We start from the raw sequence: 22,804 nt of genomic DNA on the forward strand, positions 1-22,804 counted from the left end.
CTTTCTGCCATTGTCATTCACCAGCTGGGAGAAAAAACAAAAATTAAGTGATTTTTCCAAGATTACACCATCAAATTGATGACAGGACTGTTATTAGAATGGAGTTCCCAGTTCTGTGCTAAATCCACTACAACAGCCTCTATATGTACATACTACACATGCACTGTATATGTTTGCTTATTTTGCAATAAATTATAAACTTACAAATAAGGGTTGAACTTAAGGAAGAGTCCAATAAAGTTGGCAGATGTAACTAATGCCCTCTTGTACAATGCATCCACTTGGTCACGTAGCTGCTGTCATTCTTCAACACTAGAATTGCTCCTATGGAAACACCACAGAGAAAAACAAACATCAAGAGACAATTTAGACACTTTTATTCAATAAAGGCATACACACACACACACAAAATCAATGAATCACATCAGGGTTTCTCCATACTCTTTATTCCAGTTTGAAATATCACATTTTCATGCCACAAGATAATAGAACACTTAAGTGACAGCATCATGCTGAACTGCAGCCACCATTGCAGACATAAAATAAGTACCATCTTAATTAACAAAGTGCTAAAAACTCAGCAACTTGCTTTTTTAATATATAAATACTCCAATACTTTCAAAGCATATCTCAATATTACTCAAAGAACTGAACATATCAATACCAGCAGCGTAACTCAAACAAAGGACAGGTTTCAGAGTGGTAGCCGTGTTAGTCCGTATCAGCAAAAACAACGAGGCCTTGTGGCACCTTTGGGTATATCTACATTACGAAATTAGGTCGATTTTACAGAAGTCAATTTTTAGAAATCTATTTTATACAGTCGATTGTGTATGTCCCCACTAAGCGCATTAAGTCGGCGGAGTGTGTCCTCAATACCGTGGCTAGCATCGACTTACGGAGCGGTACACTGTGGGAAGCTATCCCACAGTTCCCGCAGTCTCTGCTGCCCATTGGAATTCTGGGTTAAGCTCCCAACACCCGATGGGGCAAAAACACTGTTAAGGGTGGTTTTGGGTACATGTCATCAGTCGCCCCTCCCTTCCTCCCGCCCTCGTTTTGCGCCTTTTTTCCTGGGTTACCCATGCAGACACCATACCATGGCAAGCATGGAGCCCGCTCAGTTCACCGTTACTGTTGTGAGCATTGTAAACACCTCGCGCATTATCCTGGATTATGTGCAGAACCGGGCTAAGAGCCACCAGCACAAGGACGATTGTGAGGAGGACATGGACGCAGACGTTCCTGAAAGCACGGGCTGTGGAAATTGGGACATCATGGCGGCAGTGGGGCTGGTTGATACAGTGGAACGCCGATTCTGGGCCCGGCAAACAAGCACAGACTGGTGAGACCGCATAGTGTTGCGGGTATGGATGATTCACAGTGGCTGCGAAACTTTTGCATACATAAGGACACTTTCTTTGAACTTTGTGAGTTGCTTTCTCCCACCCCAGGAATACCAAGATGAGAGCTGCCCTGACAGCTGAGAAGCGAGTGGCGATAGCCCTGTGGAAGCTTGCAATACCTGACTGCTACCAGTCATTCGGGAATCAATTTGGAGTGGGCAAGTCTACTGTGGGGACTGCTGTGATCCAAGTAGCCAGTGCAATTACTGACATTCTGTTATCAAGGGTAGTGACTCTGGGAAATGTGCAGGTCATACTGGATGGCTTTGCTGCAATGGGATTCCCTAACTGTGGTGGGGCAACAGACGGAACACATATTCCTATCTTGGCACCGGACCACCTTGCCAACCAGTACGTAACCCGCAAGGGGTACTTCTCAATGGTGCTGCAAGCACTGGTGGATCACAAGGGACGTTTCACCAACATCAACGTGGGATGGCCAGGAAAGGTGCATGACGCTCGCATCTTTAGCAACTCCGGGCTCTTCGAGCAGTTGCAAAAAGGACTTACTTCCCAGACCAGAAAATTACCATAGGGAATGTTGAAATGTCAATAGTTATCCTTGGGGACCCAGCCTACTCCTTGCTCCCATGGCTCATGAAGCCGTACACAGGCAGCCTGGACTGTAGTAAGGAGCAGTTCAACTGTAGGCTAAGCAAATGCAGAATGGTGATAGAATGTACCTTTGGATATCTAAAAGCTTGCTGGCGCTGTTTGCTGACTAGGTTAGACCTCAGCGCAACCAACATTCCCATTGTTACTGCTGCTTGCTGTGTGTTCCATAATATCTGTGAGAGTAAGGAGGAGACGTTTATGGCGGGGTGGGAGGTTGAGACAAATCGCCTGGAGGCCGATTTTGAGCAGTCAGACACCAGGGCGATTAGAAGAGCACAGCTAGGCACGCTGTGCATCAGAAAGGCTTTGAAAACGAGTTTCATGACTGGCCAGGCTACAGCATGACAGTTGTGTGTGTTTCTCCTTGCTGCAAACCTGTCCCCTTTGTTGATTTTAATTCCCTGTAAGCCAACCACCCTCCCCCTCTTCGATCACACCTGGCAAAGGAAACAAAGTAACTATTGTTTTGATACCATGCATTCTTTCTTTATTAATTTTAAAAAAAATGAGATAACTAACAAGGTAACCCAGGTGGGGTGACGTGCGGGAGGAGGGAAGGACAAGGCCACATTTGATTTGTAGTGTGGCTACAATAAGCAAACTGTCTGAATGACAGCCTTCTGTTGCTTGGGCCATCCTCTGGAGTAGAGTGGCTGGGTGCCCGGAGCCTCTCCCCCCACGCCGCGCGTTCTTAGGCGTCTGGGTGAGGAGGATATGGAACTTGGGGAGGAGGGCAGGCGGTTATACAATGGATGCAGCAGGGGTCTGTGCTCTTTTTGCCTTTCCTGCAGCTCCAACAGACACTTCATCATGTCCATTTGCTCCCCCATTAGCCTCAGCATCGCTTCCTGCCTCTACTCTTCGCGCTCACTTAATGCTTTCCTGGCCTCTGCCACTGAATGCCTCCATGCATTAAGCTGTGCCCTATCACTGCGGGAGGACTGTATGAGCTCAGAAAACATGTCATTGCAAGTGCGGTTTTTTCGCCTTCTAATCTGCGATAACCTTAGGGACGGAGATGATAGGGGGAGCATAGAAACATTTGCACCTGGGGGGAGATAAAAAGGGAGAGTAAAATTTACGATGATACATTTCTGAGAACAAAAGGGAGACTCTTCCATAGCGAATCAAGCAATTCACAGCAGACAGCACATGCGCTTTAGGTACAAGATTGCATTTTGCCTTTTATATTGAGCGCCTGCCAGTATGGTGACACATCACAAACGGCTGGGCATCAGAATTCGGCTTCCAGGAAGCCATGGTAAGCCTTTTGGTACATGGGGTTGGCTTCTTACGCCTTCATAACATGTGGGAATGGTTTCAAACTGCAGCGCCATCCTTTCCCATAGCAAGCAATGCCGGTTGGGTTTCACATTTAAAAGAAGGGGCTGCGGTTTTTGAGTGGATGTGCAGCACACACCTCCCCCCACCCCGCCGCGTGGCTATTCTCCGGGATGATCTCTTCACTCCTCCCCCCGCCGCGTGGCTATTCTCCGGGATGATCCCTTTTAGCCAAGGGCAAACAACCCAGCATGAATGGAATCCTTTTACTGTTCCCTTACAAAAATTCTCCTATTTCAACCAGGTGACCATGAATGATATCACTCTCCTGAGGCTAACACAGAAAGACAGACCAAACATTGCTTGAATGCGACCAAAACCCAGAACCATTCGCTGCCATGCTTTGTGCTGCAATGATTCCAGACTACTTGCTACTGGTTTGGCGTGGTAAAGTGTCCTACCGTGGAGAACGAAATAAGGAAGCCCTCCCCAGAACCCTTCTGCAAAGGCTTTCAGAGTACCTCCAGGAGAGCTTCAAGGAGATGTCCCTGGAGGATTCCCACTCCATCCCCAGACACGTTAACAGACTTTTCCAGTAACTGTACTGGATCCAAATGCATCCCAATTCTTCAGGGCAAATCAAACATTAAACACTATTGCTTTAAAACCCCGTACTGTACTTACAAATGTGCACTCACCAGAGCTGCCTTCTCCAGCTTCATGGTCAGGGATCCCGCCTTGGGAGGGTATTGGCTCCAGGGTGATGAAAAGGTCCTGGCTGCCAGGGAAAACGGATTCACTGCTTGCCTGCTGCACATTCTCCTCCTCTTCCTCATCCACAAAATCCTCCTCCCTGTTGCGTGAGACTCCCCCTTGCAGGTGTCCACAGACAGTGGTGGGGTAGTAGTAGGGTCCCCCCCAGAATACCATGCAGCTGATGACAGAAGCAGCATGTATGGGGCTCCGACCCGGAGCGACCGTTTGCCTCCTTTGTCTTTTGGTAGGCTTGCCTGAGCTCCTTAACTTTCACGCAGCACTGCTGTGTGTCCCTGTTGTAGCCTCTCTCCACCACGCCGTGTGCAAGTTTGGCATACAGTGAAGTCACATCTCATGCGGGGGTTAGGTTCTAAAGTCAGCGTGTAAGGCGAAAATCGCATATAGTCAAAAAGAGAGAGAGACGGAAGAAAGAAAGAATAAAAAAGGGAGAAAGACAACTTCAACGTCGTTATGCACAAACCGGAGTGCCTCAGAACGGCCAGGAGCATTGTCTACGATCAGCAACACTTTAAAGTCAAGTCCTTTCTCTTCGAGGTACCACTTGACCTCCAGAATGAAGCACTTGTGGAACAAATCCAGAAATAATGCTACCCTCACCCAAGCCTTTTTATTTGATTGCCATAACACAGGCAGGAGATTTTTGTTCTTGCCTTTTAGGGCACGGGGATTTGCAGCCCTGTAGAGCAAGCCCGGCTTTATTAAATGCCCAGCCACATTGCCACAAAACAACACAGTCACACGGTCTCTAGCTGCTTTGAAGCCAGGGGCTTGTCTTTCTGATTTCGAAGTGTAAGTGCGGTTGGGCATTTTTTTACCAGAAAAGCCCAATCTCATCGGCATTAAAAACTTGTTCCGGAAGATAGCCCTTTTCTTCTATGATTTTCTTTAATTGTTTGGGGTAGGCTTTTGCTGCCTCTTCATTGGCAGATGCAGCTTCACCAGTAGTCTGCACGTTTTTGAGGTTGAAGTGGTTCCTAAAACTGTTAAGCCAACCTTGGCTGGCTTTGAATTCCTTCTCATCAGAAGGCTGTCCCTCTTCGGCGGGAGGTTTGAACAGCACGTAGAGGCTGAGAGCCTTTTCTCGCAACGTGTTGCCATCGATAGGCACATGTTTACAGTTCATGTCTTCCAGCCATAAGTTTAATGCCTTTTCAGTCTTCACTAAAGTCTTATCACGCACCTGGCTCATCACCTTAGCAGTTATTGGAGCACTTGACGCCACGGCCTGACGAATTTCTCTCTCTCAAATCTTGATGGCACAGATGCTAGATTTGTTATAGCCATATTTATGTGCCACGTTGATGACTGACATACCGACTCTTAATAAGTCCAACACAGCCAGTTTTTCCTCCAGCATTGGAACAGATCGCTGTTTCTTCGGTTGAGCACCAGATGAAGTAGTTGGCTTGCATTTGGGGGCCATGTTGTATGAAAAATAAGTATCTTTAAACACTAGAATCACACTCAGAGCGACAAGATGCTCACTGGATCGGCGGGCAGCGATTGATCCAGCGGGGGTCGATTTATCGCGTCTAGACTAGACACGATAAATCGACCCCTGAGCGCTCTCCCATCGACTCCCGTACAGTACTCCACCGCCGCAAGTTATTGTTATTTTTCTTTTTTTTTTTGCCAAACTCGTATAGTTGAATTCGCATAAGTTAAATGCGCGTATGATGCGACTCCACTGTATATATTAGCATTTCTTCTTTTTGATCGGAGTTTGGCCTGCACAGATTCTTCTCCCCATACAGCAATCAGATCCAGTGTCTCCTGTTTAGTCCATGCTGGAGCTCATTTGCGATTCTGGGGTGACTGCATGGGCATGGTCACCTGAGCTGCTGAGCTCGCCGCGCTGACCAAACAGGAAATGAAATTCAAAATTTCCATTTGTGTACCTGGCTCGTGCATCGGAGTTCAAAGTGCTGTCCCGAGCAGTCACATTGGAGCACTCTGGGATAGCTCCCGGAGGCCAATACCGTTGAATTGCGTCTGCACTACCCCAAATGCGACCCAGCAAGGTCGATTTTAGCACTACTCCCCTCGCTGTGGAGGAGTACAGAAGTCGATTTTAAGACCCTTTTAGGTTGACGGAACATTCATTTTAAAATCAACCTAACCCAGCTAAATTCAACTTAATCCCTTAGTGCAGACCAGGGCTTAGAGACTAACAAATTTATCTGGGCATAAGCCTTAGGCCAATGTCTCCATCTCACAAATGTTTCCCAAACAGAGATTGCAAGCATCTAGCAAAGGTACAGAATCCATTTTAGGACTGTTAGTACACCCTCTTATTAAGTACTCTAAAACAGCATCTACAAAAATGACTGTGCATTAGTCACATTTATGGAAGCAGCTGTTGGATTCAAACACGGGACGGCTATATTAAAGCTGTTTTACCAGCCTTTGCAACTAGACCTACTCTTACTCAGTTTGTCCAGGATGCAGAAGCTATATTTGGCTCATCAGCAGTTGAGAGCCAAGAAGAGGATGGGTATTTCCTACAAATAAAACACACCACCACTGTGCAGCACTCTGCTCAGTTCCTGTGAATCAAAAAATGGCTCATGATACCACAGAAGCTTTTAATAGGGAGAGGTTGCAACAGATACAACAGCAGAGCAGACCCCAGGAGTGTGCCTCAATTCTAACCTTCAAAAACCACCTATACAGCTAATAAAACAGATCAAACCCCAGGTCCTTGCCCTCTGCTGAGTCTATCAACAAGGAAAACTATCAGGCTATGTCTACACTAGCACTTTCGTCAGTACAACTTACGTCACTCAGGGCATGCCCCTCCCAGTGACATAAGTTACACCAACAAAAGAGTCAGTGTGGACAGTCCTATGTCAGCAGGAGCTTCATAGTTTGGGGGTTCTCTATAAAGTGAGCCTAAAAACAATAATACTTAATATTTGTGCTATGCTTTTCAAACTTTGGCCCTGTTCTTATCTACTTTTCATAGATGGGGGAAACCCAGGCAGAAGAGTTAAGAGATTTTTCCCCAAGGTTATGAGTTCCTGGCTTCCAATTTATTGTTCAGATCACATCTCACTTTTCAGTGAGACAGGAACATTTTCATGAGTGATTTTGAAGCTCCAGTTCTGCAGGTCAGTAGGGTAGGTATACTGCAGAGGTAACAACTGGGCTACAGTAGAGGAGCAAATGATAGGTATATGCATAATACAAGCTCCAGGATGGTAAATCCAGAGGTAACATTGACCTGGTCATCCTAAAACCGGGTGTTGGGGTTACCACCAGCTCATTAGGCAAAACGATGAGTAAAGTCATGGCCTCAAAACAAGTGCATATCTATGCACACACATAGCCCAATGGCTTTGTCCAGACTGACCTTCCAAGTTTGGATCAGGTTTGAGAAAAGAACATTTATCCCAGATTGTCTTCCCAGCACCATCATACCCTCCCCACCTCTCCCGAGCCTCCAATTCCTATTGTGTTGCTTTGGCTATGAAGTCACATACCACAGCCACTCAGGTACATAAGGAAAATAACATTGTTGGATTGAGTCCCAGTGAAAACTGGCCCCGATTCACAAAAGATTCTAGACCCCTAGGATTTCAGGGCCCTTTGATAGAAAGAAGGGAATGGAGACAGAAAACACCCAAATATATCACAGCTTCCAGGGCATAAAGGAGATGAGCCATTGCCACCAGGTTCCGCCCTCGTTGCTCCTACATACAGGATGATGGACAGAGATGAACTGCCCACTCCCACCTCACCCACCCCAGAGGAAGGCTGGAGATTAATCCCTCCCCTCATACACACACTTCCCCTCCCCATTTGCAGTTGGAAATATTTATATTAGGCTAGAACCCAAAGGTCCCAGTTGGGATTGGGAACCCATTACATACAAATACACAAAGGAAATTATCTTCCCTGGAGGGCTTACAATTTATTTCCTATGCTAGGAAAGGAAACTCCCCCACCACAGGATTTCCCCTTGGGAGAAAGATAATGGTGATGAACCCATCCCCCACCCCACCCCTCTTGCCCCGTGGAGGAGCAGAGCTAGAGGAGGGGGGAAGGGAACAGCAATGAACCCATCCCCCACCTTACCTGCCCTGGGGGGATGTGGGATAGCAATGAACCCATCCCCCACCCCACCCCACCCCACCCCTCTTGCCCTGAGGCTTGGGGGGGGACAGGACAGCAATGAACCCATCCCCCACCCCACCCCACCCCTCCTTGCCCTGAGGAGCGGGGTGGGGGGGGAAGGGAGGAGATGGAATAGCAATGAACCCATCCCCCACCTTTCCTGCCCTGAGGGGTGGGTGGGATAGCAATGAACCCATCCCCCACCCCACCCCTCCTTGCCCTGAGGCTTGGGGGGGGGACAGGACAGCAATGAACCCATCCCCCACCCCACCCCTCCTTGCCCTGAGGAGCGGGGGGGGGGGGAGAAGGGAGGAGATGGAATAGCAATGAACCCATCCCCCACCTTACCTGCCCTGAGGGGTGGGTGGGATAGCAATGAACCCATCCCCCACCTTACCGGCCCGGGGGGGGGGGGACGGGGACCGCAATGAACCCACCTCCCGCCCCACGCCCCGAGGCGGGGACAGACTAGACCCAGCCGCCCCAGCGGTGCCCACCTCCCCGAGGCAGGGCGTACGTGATGGTGCCCCCCCCCGCCAGAGGATGGAGCGCGCCCCAGGCGGAGAGGGCGGCGTGGCCGAGCCCCTTACCTGCCGTTCAGCGCCGCTCCGGCCCCCCCAGCTGCCGGGAGAAGGCGGCGGCCCAGCCGGCCGGCGGAGGGAGGGGAGGCGGCGGCAGCGGCGGCGGCGGCTTGGCTCTGCCCCTAGCCGTCCGGCTGCAAAATGGCGGCGCCGTGCGCGGGGGAGGGGCAGGGGCAGCCGCGAGGCGCGCTACTCCCCTCAGGGCCCGGGTCGGGGGGGGGCGGCCGCAGGGCGATGCTCCCCTCAGCGTCCCCCCAGCTCCTCGGGGTGGGGGGTGGTGTCTGTGGGGCACTACTGCCCTCAGCGTCCCCGCAGCTCCTCGGGGTGGGGGTGTCTGTGAGGCACTACTGCCCTCAGCGTCCCCCCAGCTCCTCGGGATGGGGGGGTGTCTGTGGGGCACTACTGCCCTCAGCGTCCCCCCAGCTCCTCGGGATGGGGGGGTGTCTGTGGGGCACTACTGCCCTCAGCGTCCCCCCAGCTCCTCAGGGTGGGGGGGGTGTCTGTGGGGCACTACTGCCCTCAGCGTCCCCCCAGCTCCTCGGGGTGGGGGTGTCTGTGGGGCACTACTGCCCTCAGCGTCCGCCCAGCTCCTCGGGGTGAGGGGTGTCTGTGGGGCACTACTGCCCTCAGCGTCCCCCCAGCTCCTCGGGGTGGGGGTGTCTGTGGGGCACTACTGCCCTCAGCGTCCCCCCAGCTCATGGGGGGGGGTGTCTGTGGGGCACTACTGCCCTCAGCGTCCCCCCAGCTCCTCGGGGTGGGGGATGTCTGTGGGGCACTACTGCCCTCAGCGTCCCCACAGCTCCTCGGGGTGGGGGGGGGGGTGTCTGTGGGGCACTACTGCCCTCAGCGTCCCCCCAGCTCATGGGGGGGGGTGTCTGTGGGGCGGAGACACATGTTGAGGTGGGAGGTGGTATAGGAGCAGTGACAGGATCCATGTGCAGGGGTAGATAGACGGGGGGTCCCTGAGCTGCAACTGCCTGGGGAGAAGAGGTGGGTGGTAGTAGATGGGTGTAAATAAGGGGGTGAAGGGCTTGTGCAGGGGGCAGATTTGAATAGGAGTCGGGGAGCGGATGGCAACAGAGGTAGCCGTAAGGGGCCAGGAGTCAGGGTAGAATCGATTGCACAAGGAGGGCAGCGTGTTGGAGGAACGTTACACTGAATGGAAGAGCAAGCGTAGGAGAAACCAAAAGTTGTGTATGGTACAACCCCCTGCGCAGTGATGGGGCCAAATAATACCACTATTACAAACCATTTCCTGGAAATAAGAAGCCTCCTCTCTAAGTCACACTTTGGCAAGTCAAAAACACAGGGTCTAGAATCATAGGATTAGAAGGGATCGCAAGGGTCATCTAGTCTGACCCCCTGCCAACATGCAGGATTTGTTGCATCTAAACCAGTGAATTTCAACCTTTTTTCATTTGTGTACCCCTAAAATTTCAAATGGAGGTGCAGGCACCTTTGGAAATCTTAGACATAGTCTGCAGACTCCCAGGGGTCCACAGACAGTTTGAAAACCACTGGTATAAGTCATCTAAGGCTATGTCAACGCAACAGACCTTACACAGCTGCCGGTGTGGCTGTAAGGTCTCCTGTGTAGCTGTTCTTTGCTGGCAGGAGAGAGCTCTGCTGCTGGAGTAATTAAATCACCCCCCTAGCGGCGTTAGCTATGTCAGCAAGAGAGCCTCTCCTGCCCACATAGCACTGTCCACACCAGCACTTTTGTCAGTGAAACTTATGTCAGCCAAGGGGGTGGTTTTTTCACACAACAACACCCCAATTTTCCACTGCATGCGTCCGATGAAGTGAGCTGTAGCTCATGAAAGCTTATGCTCAAATAAATTTGTTAGTCTCTAAGGTGCCACAAGTCCTCCTTTTCTTTTTGCAGTTCCTTCAGCCTTTGTTCATGTGGCTTGCATTCCACCCGTTTGATCATCTTTGTCACTCGCCTCTGGATCTTTCCAGTTTCTTTAGATCCTTTCTATACATTGGTGATCAAAATTGGACACAGTACTCTGGCGGAGGCCTAACCAGCGCCGACTAGAGTTGTACTATCACCTGCCGTGACTTGTATGCTATGCCTCTGTTAAAGCAACCCAAAATTTTGTTTGCTTTTTTTTGCAACAGCATCACATTGCTGACTCATGTTGAGGTTGTGATCCACTACAACTCCCAGATCCTTCTGAGCAGTCTGCTGCTGCCAAGTCAGTTATCCCCCATTCTGTATTTGTGCATTTGGTTTTTCTTCCCTAGGTGTAGCACCTTCCATTTGTCTTTGTTGAATTTCATTTTATTGTCTGTCTCCAATTCATCAAGATCCCTCTATATTTTAGCTCTATCCTTCAAAGTGTTTGGCAATGCCCTCATCTTTATGTCATCTGCAAATTTGCCTGCCTGATTCGCTATAGTCTAGTACGGCCTTTACGCTGCTCTGGTTGCACAAAGAGGCCCTAAACCTGATGGATCCAACCCCTGGAAAATATCCTGGAGCAGAGGAAATTTTAATGTGGCATAGTCCACATCAAGCAAGCATAACAAACCTACATTACCTGCCTTCACCATCCCAGCATAGAGGATATGGTAGGGGCATGAGTAGGGAAAGAGGTTGTGGATGGAACACTACTGCGCTCTGGCTATTCTCAGCTCAAGAATGGTCCTTTGAGGGCTTGACAGGCCCCAGAATATGTGAAGGCCTCTAAAGGTGTGGCAAAGTCACCTTTGCCCCCCACCCCAGTTTTTTTTAGTCACTTACACACAACATAGAATCATGTATCAGAGGGGTAGCTGTGTTAGTCTGTATCCACAAAAACAATAAGGAGTTTGGTGGCACCTTAAAGACTAACAGATTTATTTGGGCATAAGCTTTTGTGGGTAAAAATCCACTTCTTATGCCCAAATAAATCTGTTCGTCTTTAAGGTGTCACCGGACTTAACATAGAATCATAGAACTGGGAGGGACCTCAAGAGGTCATCGAGTTCAGTCCCGTGCACTCATGGCAAATCAAACACAATTGCACTTAATTTTGAGTTTCTTAGCAGGACCTCCTGCATTCTTTATCTAACATTGGCTGAAAAGGTAGCTGAAATCCCCAGCTGCTTTGCAGAAAGAGGCAGAGTTAGCCATTCTGTCTTTAAGGTGCTGTGTTTATCACAGCCATGATTTCAATGAAATTCAGATTTTTTTTTTTTTATAAAAGTCTGGTCTTTGTCATCCTGCACAGCCTGTAAATAAGTAAGACTGCTATGAATTTTCACACATTTGGATTTGTATCTTATGAGGGATGGTTTTCAGTTTTTAAATGAATTTAAAACTTTTTATTGTAAAATGGAGGATGTGTTAGTTTTTTCAGTTTCGCATGATAAACAATGTTAATTGTAATCTGTGCCACAATTTTAGCTTTTTTAAAAACGAAATTTTTGCCATGACAAAGCTGTTGTTTTTTCCATGACAAGCAGCCAACCTCTATTTTTCATTGTGTGGCTGCATATATCGTTACTTTACAGTGAGACCTTGGGCTCCTAGGCAGATATTCATATCAGTACTGAACCCTCCCCCTCTCCCTCATCCTTCTAAGAGCCTAACATAAAAGGGGAAGGGAAGTCAAGTGATATCCATTGCCTCCTGTCAGGCAAGTGGTCCTGCATTCAGTTTCATATCTTTAAATTTCAGTTTTCACTAGCATGAGCTGGATTGTTTATTTTTGGTCTGCATATAGCACTTATCACTCTAGTAACTCATGATTGCTCATTTCACTTAGATTCCATAACCTTTGCTTATATTTTTAAAACTTCCTTCCTACCATCAACCAGTTTATCATCTCTCTTCATATTCTGGTAAAACTGAAGGGAGCTTATTGATCCATTTAACATGAGAGCACAGAACAGATTCCAGATGGGAAGGTGTCATTTTTTTTCTCCACATGTTCATGCAGAACTAAAGCATTTATTTCTGTGTGAACAAAATAAGTTACATACTGTGAGCCTGATTCAGTCACACATTTTCTATTCAAGTAACTCTTTATTTCTGTGGAGTTATTTCTGATTTACACTGGTAAGTGAAAGGAAAAAATCAAGCTCTGTAAATGTATTTCTCTGTAACCTGATAGGTGTTTCCCAAGCTCACTAAGCCCTCCATTTCTTTAACTATTTTTCAGCTTCTTGGGTTGACTCCCTCCTTGATGCAGCATTGATTTCGCACCTAGCAGGAGCATCCACTGTAGCACTCACTTCTAGCTGGCAGGGCAGGTCTGAAATTTATTTCAGAAGTGATGGCAATAAAATGTCTTGGAGCATTTGACCACTGACACTATTGGCAGCTTTCCCTAGAAACATTTAGCTACCTTAGGACTCCCAGAATCTGCTGGTTGAGGGTCTGATCTGGACTGCATTGCCCCAGTTCCCTGACATTATTGTTATAGGTCCAGGCAAAGAGAGCAGCATTGTCCTACTACAGGGCTGGGAATCAAGAACGTCTGACTTCTGATCCCTGCTCTGACTCTAACTGCTTTCTTTCACTTTAAGCAAGTCACTTTACCTCTCTCTGTGCCTCCTTTTGCAAATCTGTAAAATGGGAATAATTAACTCCTAGGGAGAAGAGGATTAGTTAATTTTACAATGTGCTATACAAGTGCTAAGAATTACTAATACACCTGTGCCAAAGGATCAGGCATGAGCATGGTTCTTTTTGTTTTTCTATTTTATAAAATATAATTATTCAGTTAACGGTCATTTGAAGGCCTATGCAAGATATCTCAGTTGGGACGCAGCCCTTGGTGTAACCCTACTACAGTTCATACTAACTCACGTAGGGAAGTTTCCTTTTGGCAGTTGTGACAGAACTGGTGCCCCCGAAGTCCCTATTTGTTTGATTCTTGGGAGCAGTAACATGCACCAGGATGGGGGATTCTGCTAATTGGTTAAGTCGCCTCTAGAACCTGGCCATAACATAGACACAACAGTTCCCTTCTAACACCTGTCATCTAGTCCACAGTATCACCAACCCCAAATGTTCAAAAATCATGAGTCAGGCTCACCAATAATCAGGAGATTGGCTTCAAAGTCATGAGATTTATGTACAAATAATAAAGTTGTTGGTGGTCTTATTTGCCTTCTCTTTTTGAGCCTTAAGGGTGAACTAAGGTCACATTTTGAAGCTTTCTTCACAGCCACATGGGCTAGACATTTACTTTTTCTTAAAGAAAAGAATGAAGGCTGAAATCAGCACACCTCCACTTGACTCCAGGAGCTGGGGCTTTAAGGAAAACAATAATTTTCATAAGACTCATGACAAAATCGTGAGAGTTGGCAACACTGAGTCCAATACTTCCCCCTCCCCTGGCTACCGTCACCCAGCTGTCTTCCATCCAGCAAAGCTCAGCTCCATGTCTTTAAAGCTTGTTTATTAAGCAATCTTTCTGATTAAGATTGTTGGCAAGAATGGAATTCTACTCGGGAACCACAGACGTACTCAGATACTACGGCGATGGAGCCATATAAATAGGATTCGTCTTCCCCTTTAAACTGGAGTTCAACAATGCATAAACACAGCCTCCATTACAATGCATTGTCTCCTAGAGCCTGTAAGAGTGCTCTGCACTGCTCAGATACTTTCACACGGATGATAGTTTTCAAAAACCACCATCTCTGCTATGAGCCACTATCAGCCTCTCCCTCTTCGCTGCCTTGTAAGTAATGGACAAGAAGAGCTGTTCCCAAGTCAGTGTGGTGGGAGAGATGGACAGTAGCCAGCAAAGGAGGCAGAACATATCAGTGAAGCTATAAATACTGTTACAAGTCTAAGGGGGAGTGCAGCCAATGGTGCAATTTCCTCTTTCCCTCCCCATACTTGAAAACATTGTGGGAAATAACATTTCCCACATTCTGATTCTTGACAACAGCCTGGTTCGCTAGATGCATGGAGCAGGTCTTATCTATGCTATGCTAAGTGTCATGTAAACATTATATAAATATTTTGTCAACAACTACTGCCTTATGGTGACGTAATAGCCTAAGAGAAACAGGCACCCTAGCTATTTGTTACAGTCTAGTTTCTTCAGGGTTGGGTGGCTTTTCACTGACAACAAACCTTTCAATCGTTGTTTTCCTGTTTGCAGGAGTTCTCAGCTTCAGGGTTAGTCTGAACTGACAAACAGATTTGCCATGTTTGCAGGAATTAAAATGGCAGCGTACGTTATGGGCACTTGGCTATTCCCCCCCATCAGGTTTCAAGTGTTCGTGAGGGATGAGGAGCTTGATAGAGTATCTAGTCTCTAACTAGAAACAGATCATTGTGCATGCACGCAAATACACACAATGTAAGTCTCACATCTAGAACGAGAGCTGGGAGAGAGAAAAGATGTGTTATAAGTGTTGCCTTAAAAGTAGAACCTTTAGTGGCATCTGTTTCCCTCTGAACTGACTGATATTTCCACCTGCCCAGCCTGTCCGGGCCCAGTTCTGTGATTTAGGGAGTCCTGTCATTTTGCAAAATTTTTTAGTAACATTCGATCAATTTGCTATTTTACAGCCACTTGTTGCACTCAAACTCATTTACAAAAGAGGGAAGTTCAGCTGGGCAGATTCACTGGAGTTATCACATTTTAGAATAGGGAAACTGAAAAGCTAAGTACTAGTAGTCAAATACCCAGGCACCACTTAGCACTTAATTTGCGTCCTGCAGTGCCTTACAGTCACTGCTTCACTAAAAATTAGAGCTGGCAGGGATGGGCAAACTTTTTGGCCCAAGGGCCACATCTGGGTATGGAAATTGTATGGCGGGCCATGAATGCTCGTGAAATTGGGGGTTGAGGTATGGGAGGGGGTGAGGACTCCAGCTGGGGGTGCGGGCTCTGGGGTGGGGCCAGAAATGAGGAATTTGGGGTGCGGTAGAGGGCTCCGGGCTGGGGCAGGGGGTTGGGGTACAGGTGGCGGGGTGAGGGCTCTGGCTGACGGGGTGGGCTATGGGGTGCAGGAGGGTGGCACAGGGATCAGGGCTGGGGTAGGGGGTTGGGGCACTGGAGAGGGTCACGGGTGCAGGCTCTGGGCGGCACTTACCTCAAGCAGCTCCTGGGAGTAGCAGCATGTCCCTGCTCCGGTTCTACATGGAGGCACAGCCAGGTGGTTCTGCGCGCTGCCCGGTCCGCAGGCACCGCCCCTGCAGCTCCCATTGGCCAATGGGAGCTGCAGGGGCGGTGCTTGGGGTGCTGGCAGTGTATGGAGCCCCCTGGCTGCCCCTACACGTAGGAGCCGGAGGGCGGACATGCTGCTGCTTCCGGGAGATGCGCGGAGCCATGTCATGTGCGGAGCAGGGCAAGCCCTGGGCCCTGTTCCCTGGGAGGAGCTCGAGGGCCGGATTAAAACGTCTGAAGGGTTGGATGCAGCCCCCGGGCCATAGTTTTCCCACCCCTGGATTAGAGGGTTCAGTCAGTGTTATGCCCTGAGTAGGCATTTGGTCAGTAGCAGTAACATTTTCTTTCATAGGCGTTGGCATGGAACAGGCTGTAATTACGGATGGATATGCTAATCCAGAACAGGTTTGTATCTCAGCACAGCAAGAATCTATACAGGGGCACGAAATTCACACAACACAGAAAAAAATTCTGTTCATAGCATATGTAGTTGCACAAGAGGCAGGGTGGGGAAAGCAAAGCATCATTTACTGTACATCTGGCCCCAGGATGGGTCCGGGCAATCTGCAGGAATTGCGTTACTGGCTGCACTTGTCTGATCCTTATCGGAGCAGTCTGCACCCTGGCTAGCGGGTGCTGCACACCGCATTTGTTTTGGCCTCACCACTGAGCCAGCAGGCCACACTTCCTGAGGCCATGGTGCACTGGCAGGGTAAATAGACCCCTTCCCTGCTGCTTTTGAACACCGGGTGGGAATCCGACCCTTCTGCTGCGCAAAGAGGCTGTGGAGCCGTTTCCATTCATCAGCTTAGCACAGGTCAAGCTCTGCCTCTAAGATTGCTGGGGCAAGGTCAACAATAGTCAGTACCCTGTGTTATGCAAACAGAGCCGGCCTTCCGACTAACTAGTCCTTCTCTAGCCCAGCAGTTCTCAACCAGGGTTCTGGGGCCCCTGGGGGGGAGGGGGTAGGGCTGCCGAAATCAACCAGAGGGCAGGGCCAGCATTAGACTCCCTGGGACTCAGGGTAGAAAGCTGTGGTGTGGGGCAATGGACAGGTGCCCGGCTTGCTACCCCTTAACGCCAGCCCTGGCTTTGAATCTCCTGGGTAGGCAGAAACCCAGGTGCTGTGGCACAGGTGGGCCATGGAGGTTTTTGTAGCATGTTGGGCGGAGGGGGGGGCTCAGAAAGAAAAAGGTTCAGAACCCCTGGGCTAGGCTGTCTCATCTTCAAGTCTCGACCACATCTCACTCATGACAGGAAACTGTAAGTCTACATTTCCTGCCAAATCAGCAGGCTCTAAAATATGCTCCCCTTTCAGCTATTCTCCGAGCGCCTGCATACGATGCTTTGTTTGAACTCAGAGCTGGGCTACTCAACCAGTCCATTTCCCAACCTAGCAAGGAGACGCTTATTTAAAAGATTGACTGACCTGGAAAGTCTCATAGGTGGCAGCCTCCTATCTCCATTGCCGGGCGGGGGGGTGGGAGGAGGAGGGAGGGTATTAGGTTTCACAAGAGGTTCCTCATGTCTGAGTCACCAAACAGCTTGAACTTCCTCCCCTGTCACATTGCCTCCCTTCTCCTTCCCTTCCCTGGCCCTTCCTGCTCCATGACATTCAGCCAGAGCACCTTGTTCTCACCTTCAAGGCTCTGTGTAACTCCTCCCCTGCTTTCATCTTGGCTCTCAGTTCCTCTTATACCCTCTCTGGCTTCCTCTTACCTGTTCTGTGTCCCTCTCTCTCCTCCAAACCCACTTTTCACCATGCCTCCTTGATGGGTCTCCTCACTGATGGCTCACACCTGCACAGTACCCTCATGCATCATCTTTGCCAGAGCTAGACTGGAAGCACTTGGGGCTAAAGACCCTGACTTAAGAGGTGTAGCACATCGTATACATTTGTGTCACTATAGTGCCATGATACATAAATAATAACCAACTGATGCTAAGAATATGTTTCACACTCCAACTTAGACCCCAGGCCTTAGCTTACCGGAAATCCCCTCACACCCTTCTCTTAGGTCCTGTCTTCATTACAGGAAGAGACCCACTTACCCTACAGTTATCCCCCATCATGGTTACAATACCATTCTGTTTTACAGTGTATGCCAGGGTGCTAGAGCTCTGCTCCGTCTCAGATTTTAGCATGGTTTAGGAAGACGGTTAGGCTCTGCCTGCAGTGCAAGATGTAGCTGTGTTTTAAATATGTCAGGACATAACTACGTTGTAACTGGACTCTTCGAGCCGTGCTTTTTTGCAACACAGGTCCAAAATCTACACTCACTATAGCCTGGCTTTGTAACAACATTCCTCCAGGTCTACAGTGGCCAATGAAACCGCAGTTGTTACCCTGCCCTCAAGAACCACACTCAAACATGGCTCAAGCTAACATAATTCCTGCCTAGGGGCTCATCATACACGTCTGACTCTACAGTGACCCTTCCGGCAAGAGTCACCGTGCAGCTATCTCCCTCACCAAGCTGCTTTTAATACTCTATTTGCCTTACTCAGTTCACCAAACGCTAACAGCTTTGCCAGATCCACCTCTCTGCTGCTAATCCATACTAAGGGGCCTTGCCTATTAAAACCCTAATTTATTCTTCCCATCCCCTGCTGAGGCTCATCCCTCACTCAGACCATTCCTAGCAATACCTACTTTCTCGTAGCCTCCTACAAGCCCCTTGAGCGATTTTACAGAGAGATTTAACCCTCCACTTTGATCAAATGAGCTGTGCTTTCATAGCCTCACCCAGGGAGCTGCCTCATCACAGGAACCAATCAGGTTTTCATATCGGTGGGGAGAGCAGATTTAACACATTTTTCAGCTACTGCAAACAGTCAGGAGGAGCTCTCAGCCCTTTCTGAGAACACCTCCTCCTTCCCCTCCCCCCACCTGATTAAATTTAAAATCACCTTGAAAGTACAAGTGCATCAGGGGGAAGGAGAGGGGGGTCTATTGCCTGGACTCACAGGTCAGCTTTGAAGGAGTTTTATGGTTTTGGGGACTATTTTATGCTTTTTTCATAATTAACCTTTTCCAATAAGAGAGTGACAACTAAAGTGGACATGGAAGAAAATCAGTGGTCTTCCTTTGGTTACAAATGAGAGACCCTGTGATAGTGAGAGGGTCTGACATGGGAGAACTCCGCACAAGGGAAGGTTTATGTTGGGGCTGATCCTGTCTCCAGCTCCAGCTGCATTGATGTTACTGGGGTGTTCGGTTGAGTAAGGCCTATGGGATCAGACTATGATAGCACCAGTTCTGTCTCCAGAGTGTTCATTAACAGAGCCATGACTGTGAGCAGTTAATTACTTTTGTTAAAAAAAATCGTTAGTGCCCTTCCTGTGTGTGGGACACTGGCCTCAGGAGAGGGCAGTATATAATGGACTAGGGAGGGGACATGAGGGTGCTCAGCACCTATGAACAATCCTGGCACGTGGATATTATCACTGGTACGCTGTGCAGAACACGTGGTTTTTTGGAAGTGATTTAATGATGGGTCACCTGGCAGGCATTATGGGGAAGCTTTCTGGGGCATACAGGGAGGCCTGAAAGAAGGCACCAAGTTCAGGGTGGGATGAATTGACAAAGAGGTCTGTAAGGAGGCATGTTTAGGTAGAGGACAGAGTGAGTGGGGGTTAATGATGGCAAGAAAGGAGGTGGGTCAAGTGGGGACATAGAACTGGTAGGTAGAATTCCAGGATTCTATTCCTGACTCTGTGTGACCTTGGAGCATTAAAAACCTTTCTGTGCCTCAGTTTACCCTTAAGATTTTAGTCTGCCATAGGATTTTCTATAATGCCTAACATTAACATCTAAGTTCCTGGGGGTAATACTACCTACCACACAGGGGTATTGTAGGGCTTGATTTACTAACCTTTGCACACTGTTTAGAGACACACTGTATTTTCTTTCTTTCTGGGCACTATTGCATTACAAATAATAACTAAGCCTCATGACACCCCTGCGACGTGCTGCAGGGTACATATTATCCCCATTTTACAGGTATGGAAACCGAGGCGTAGAGCTGTTGAGTCCTACATTTTCATATTTGGGCAACAAAGTTAGGCACCTGAATAAGTAGCCTGAATTTCAAAGGCACTGGGCACCTGCTGCTCCCACTGAAATTAATACAAATCTAGGCAATTAATTTTAGGTACCCACGGCTGCACAGTTTGGCTGAAGCCATTTTCTCTCTGTCAGCTGGAGTCTGTGGTTCATAAAGGCTGCTTTGTGGTTGTGCCACTCCGTGGGACAAAGGGCTGTTGTGGGGGGCACCCAGAACCCTGCTGCCTAAATGCCCTCTGAAGTTTGCTCACTTTTATGATGGGGACTCGGTCAGTGCCCAGAGGCCTTGGGATTGGGGCCTCCTCCTCTGGATTTCTGCCAAACGTAGTTTAGCTGGTCCAAAGAATCTGGGTCAGAGCCAGGATCAGAAGTGCCAAGGTCTGTGCTGTGAGAGCCACTCCTCTATAGGAATTACATGGACTTTGCAAACATAAGTAAAAAGCAGGGAGGTCAAATGCTGGTCTGAACAACCTTGATACTGCAGTTCACCTCTGGGAATAAGTAAATACCCCCTCAGCTGCATGCTGCCGAACAAACAGTACACTTGTTGGGTGCAGTTTGATCTGGAGAACAGACAGCAATTTCTGGCAAAGGTCAACTCTCTCTGGTAAGCCCTGCAAGCGCTTAGCAGAGTGCTTGACTTTGCGAACAGTCCCACTGAGTTCAGTGTAGTAGCTGTGTTCGTCTGTATCAGCAAAAACAACAAGGAGTCCTTGTGGCCAAACAATTTTGTTAGTCTCTAAGGTGCCCCAAGGACTCCTCGTTGTTTTTACTGAGTTCAATGGAATTACGCACATGCCTAAAGTTAAGCACCTATGTGGCACTGGAAGGATCAACGTCTACATTAATTCTGTTAAATACTGCATGGGCCAATGGACCCCTACTGGCTCCCTACAGGTATGTGAATAGGGTGACCAGATGTCCCATTTTTATAGGGACAGTCCCATTTTTGGGGACTTTTTCTTATACAGGCACCTATTACCCCTCACCCCTGTCCCGTTTTTTCACAGTTGCTGTCTGGTCACCCTATATGTGAGTGACAGTTCTCATTCCATACAGCCACACAATGCGTTCATATGTATGCGAACCGTACTGACAAGCAGGGGCAGCAGAGCAGATATAATTTATGCTCTTAGCTGGGCTTTTTTTTCTCACTTGGATTAACAGACTGGTTTTGAACACTGGGTTTTCCAAACCTGCTAGGTGAAGGGCAAGGCAGCAGAGGACAAGTTACACAAGGACAGGAAGAAGAGAATGACAGTCTCCTATAACAGCACCTCACTCTACGCTGAAATGCCTTTCCTGATCATACAGGTTTTCTCTTCTAAAAAATAAACCTGGCCAAAGATTGATCGCTCCTGCTGAGCAAAACCAAAGTCCTCATCCGGAACAGCTTCCAATCTGACGCTCAGGCAGATACAGCCTGGAGCCATACGGGGGGTATTATCTCGTCATTCTCAACCAACTGGTTTTCCAATGTATTAAAAGCACTGAGATCGACTCATAAGGTAGGAACCCAGTCTTGCAATTGGATCCACATGCACAGATCCCTGAGCCCAGGCTAGAGCCCCATTTACTTCAGTTTTGGCCCTAACTCCAGTGGTCTCTGAATTCCGGATTGTTTGGCTGTTTTGGTTAGTTGTCCCATTGCCCCAGGGGAACTAGCACGGTCAGTTGTGATCATTGAGTATTTCCATGTATTTTAGCACACGGTGACACAGCAGTAATTAGATCCACAGGCTGTGTGTTTTGAAATGTTTTTATTGATTTTTAACATTCATTACGTGAAGTACAAACTGTCAGGTCTCAATTATTTGAGAGACAGTAAAATGTCGAACATTGAGAGCTGCCAGTCAGAAAAATGTGTATTTTATATCAAACTTGAGTAACAGAGCACAGCTATTAGTCCATGTCCCAGTATATAGTGGGAGGAAAATTATATAGTTTTACTATCTAGAGTCCTGATCCTGCAAAAACACATCACCTTACTCACATGAGTTGTCCCATTAACTCAAAAGGGATTACTCCTGGGAATAAAGTTATGCTGTCATTACACCCACTGAAGGCAAGGGAAGCCTTTCTATCGACTTCAGTACATTTTGGAGCATGCCCCATACACAATAGCATCAACGAGGATAAGGACACAATGTGAAGAGGATCAATAACCCTTGTGGATCCTACAGTGTCTTCCAGCCACCTTTTCGCTGAGCAGATTATTTTCTCCTAAGCCTCTCGTTCACTAGGACCAGTGCACCAGACATGAAAAAGGATCTTCACATCTGCTGGTCTAACTTATTTGTAATCAGGATTTATCAGAATAGCTTCCCCCTTTCTCCTCTTGTGTGTGCACATATATATATATAGGAGCAGCAATGCACCATGTTGCCATTTAGTGGTGCTCAAGCATTTTGGGACCTCTGCAAAGAGCAGTTTGCAGCACAGGCAACTGCTACAGCTACGCTCCTGCCACCTGATGGAAGTCAGGTGAAGTCAATGAGGCTACACAGCTGTAAATATAAGTGGGGTTTGGCCCTGGGTGTGTTGCATCAGAATCCACAAGGTGACCCCTGAGGTTATCCTGGAGAGAAGACATTTGTTAAATGAGTCACTGTGGAGAGGATCCTAATATTTCTTTATGGGGAACCCTAGAAAGATAAGGAAGGTGCCGGGAGACCTGTCAGTGGATCAACAAAATAACGTAGTGCACAAGCCATTAGGCCTAAAGGGTTTGCTCTTCAGGTTCTGGATGTTTATACAGAAGGTGAGCAACGCTGAACTGATTACTGGTACAGTCTAACTGCTAGTAAAGGAAACCTGAAATGGCATCTTAATCTTTTA

Source organism: Chelonia mydas, chromosome 10 (genome assembly GCF_015237465.2).
Source record: "Chelonia mydas isolate rCheMyd1 chromosome 10, rCheMyd1.pri.v2, whole genome shotgun sequence".
NCBI classification, from domain to species: Eukaryota; Metazoa; Chordata; order Testudines; family Cheloniidae; genus Chelonia; species Chelonia mydas.